This window comes from Dermacentor albipictus, chromosome 2 (assembly GCF_038994185.2).
Source record: "Dermacentor albipictus isolate Rhodes 1998 colony chromosome 2, USDA_Dalb.pri_finalv2, whole genome shotgun sequence".
Classification (NCBI taxonomy): domain Eukaryota; kingdom Metazoa; phylum Arthropoda; class Arachnida; order Ixodida; family Ixodidae; genus Dermacentor; species Dermacentor albipictus.
Genome location: NC_091822.1, coordinates 123,846,356 through 123,849,910, shown reverse-complemented (window position 1 = coordinate 123,849,910; position 3,555 = coordinate 123,846,356).

The window sequence follows — 3,555 nt, the reverse complement described above, 5'->3', positions numbered from 1 at the left end:
TTTCCTCTTTCATCCTATGCATTGAAAATGGCTTGAAAGCTGATGGCAAGTGCCTTAGAAAGTGGTGCTGCCAGCATTTTCATGTGCAATCTGTTCTTTGGCATGCCCATTTTGGAACATTAGCATATTTTCATATTTACTTTGCTTTTGTTGAGAAACTGCAGCATGGCTCCTAGAAGAATCCTATCTATTCTAAGAGCAAGTTTATTAGTTTGTGAGCCTAGGTACATGCTGTAGTAGGAAAAAACAGCTACATATTAGGTAGTTTTTATAATGGCAATGTGGTGACACTTTTCCATAAAAGATGCTTAATTTTAGACCAAGTTGCGATTTTTGAATAATGTTTCTCGAGACAGAGTTGAATGCAAATACAACTTGTGAATACCCATATAAACTGTGCAAATTTCTCTAGTAACTTTTTTTTGAAAATGAGCAGTTCGCCTTTGTAAAATGCTGTGATAGAAGACAAATTGCATACATCTAACTTTTATAATCAAAGAGAAGTGACTGTGCCATACCCAAACGAGGCAGAATAAGCATTGAATACTGCTGATTACGTCATTACCATATGGGTCTTCTCTACCGCCACTTAAGTCACGACGACTGGTCTGGGCTTAAGAGTCTTTTGTGGACTGTGGCCTTAACGACAGGTAGTCAAGACGGTAGCTGGCATCTGCCTTGCTCCATTTGGCTATTCACCGCTTGGAGATTTTGGCACACATTTCAAGCTGCAACTTCAGCAGTTCGCTTCTTTCTCCTGTCACTTCTTGGTGGGTTTTACGCTGGTACTATTGAATATCATGAACATCATCTTGTCATTACCCTAATGCAAGTCATTTGCAGGACAAAAGGCCTCTCTCAAAGTTCTCCATTATTAGGAATTATTATTAGGAATTTAAAGCAGTGCAAAAGACGAAACACCAGTAAAAGAACGACACAGACAGACACGGTGCTCACTCACAACAAGGTTTATTCATCACAACTGCGCTTTATATACTTGCGGGCAAATGCCGTGTCTGTGTCCTTCTTTTACTGGTGTTTCATCTTCCACGATGTTTCAAATTCGAAGTATGTCGTCCCAACTCGCCCAAGCATCCACTTCAGCAATCCTATATGCCTGCAAAATTTCTAAGCTCATCTTTTCGTGTGACTCCAGCCTCGATTGTGTCCCTGAATTGAGAAGCTATAAACTTGGACTCCTGTCTTGACATTCCATTTTCTAATATTAGGACGTTGAATGTTGTAAGATAGTGGTAAGTAATCGTTGCCCGATATGTCCTCTTCCTTGTCTTTCAACTTGTCCTTCTGGGTGCTTCATGAGCACGAATAGCTCCACTGAATACATGCTAGCTTGTGATGTGATGGCTTAGAATGCCTGTCCCAGAAATGCAAAGTTAGGAACTGGATTTCTGGCCTGACTTGAAGTGGCCAAATATTGTTTTCGTTGCGTTATTAATGTCCACTGACTGGTGAAGTTTGGTGCTTATTAGGCCTCTGCAAGATTCACATGGTTCTGCGAGAGCTTGTTGGAACCACTTTAGCACCACTTCGTATAATATGTTAAAGGGGCCCTAGAACACTTTTCTTGCTAATCATAGAATGGTCTCACTATTAAAGTGTGTTTTCCCACCAATCTCAAGCCAGAAAAGCTTTTCGAACCCTCCTTCAACTACAAGTGAAGTTATCGCATTGATACCTAGCTTTCTCTCTCTTTTTGTCTCTGCTAGTGCACTGAAAGCTGCACAGCGCAGAAGCCAAGAGGGCAAAGCCCCGGCCAAAGCTTGAGTGTTGTGGTGGAAGGGCTCGTTGCGGCACCCCGTGGCGGCAGTGATAGACTACACTACACATCACATCACTTCCATCTCGGAGGCCACACACAGCAGATGCATCTATGCGCAGTGCAAAGATGAAATGATTTTTCTGTTGTTTTGAGATTGCAGACATATATATATTTCGTTTATTTAATTCAAAATTAGCAATTATGTATTGCTGAGAATGTTCTCGCGATCAAGAAATCAGCCAATAGATTTGGTAGGCCAACTGATTTCGATCAACTTTCGATGACAACATTGCGGATGCAAGAGCAAGTGTCTATTCACTGCTTTTGAAATGAGATTGCGAATTCCCTGCAGCATGCAGTGCAATAATATTTGGCTCGCATGTTCACGGGAGCGTCGTTAACAAATTGGCAATGTTTTTTCACTATGTTCGAAAAGTGTTTCAGGGCCCCTTTAAAGTAGTGCTCAGGGATTTGAAAAGGAATTTAGCAAAGATGTGAATGCTGCATATACATTAACATAACAGCACTCAAACCAGCAGATAATTAGTGGGTCCCAAGCTATTCAGAAGCCGTAAAGGCAAGAATGTGCACGTTCACGCTTACGTGCATGTTCACTAGATTGCTCTAGGTCAAGCTGCAGTTCTGCATACTGCTGGCATTTGCCCTGTTCTGAATGCTTCATGCTGGCACCAATGGCCTCACGTTGCGGCTGGTCTGCCAAACTACTGTTACTCTTGCCCGCACAACTGCTTTCAAAAGCACACATGCTTTTCAAGCGCAAATAAAGTTGGCCTGCTGACTCCCGCATAATGTCGCGTTGTAGTGACAGTGAAGAACACAACAGCAAAACTAAATCACAAGGCTAACTTTTTATTGGGCAAACCTGTGCCCACAAAAGCAAGTGACACTCGAAGCACGATGGCAGTGAGCAAAGTCGGCTAATGGTGAAATCTTATCAGTGGGTCAAGCTCATGGGTTGTTACACATGGCTCGTCGAAGGTTCCAGCATAATGACTGGTGCCCGCATGGCTTCTGGAAAGTACTGCACAATTTGCGTCGCACATAAAATCAGATTACGAAAGGTTCGGTGACAAGAGACAATGGTTAGAACTATTGATAACATTAGAGAAACTTCTGATACATGCAGGCACATTCTACACCGAGCAATAATGTTTCACATTTGTTAGCCGGGGAAAAGTTGTCACCGGAGAAAGATAAAGAAGTATGCATGTTAATGTGGTTCATACAAACTGTCATTGCTGGGAGCTACTGGAATTTCTGCGGGACATTCATTGCACCAATCTGCATAACATCTTATTGTAAAAGCTCAAAATAGTTTTTGCTGTGTCCATCCGTTCTTTCCATTACGCAGCTGGGTGTCATTGCCAAGTCATTATATCGTTGTGAGGCCACTTTTAATGTGAAGCTTTTTTTTCTTTGCCTATCCCTCAGGTATCATTGTTCGTCGTTTTCTTGGTGGATATATTTGTATATTTATGCAGATATATTCATACAGGGTGTTTAATGCAACTTAAGCGAAACGCTAAAAATTATGCAAATGCCATGTAACTGGACCGAACCAAGGTAATGTTGTTTGCCGTACTTTGGAGATACTCAGATAATTGTTTGCATTCTGCCTAATTAGATTGTTAGTGTTATTTAATTGATGAACCTCTCAGTCACTATAGTTAGATGAAAAATGTCAATTAAAGAATTGTAGAGCAACATGAGAAACTTCCAATACAGCTTCCTGTTGCTCAATAGGTACTAGATTA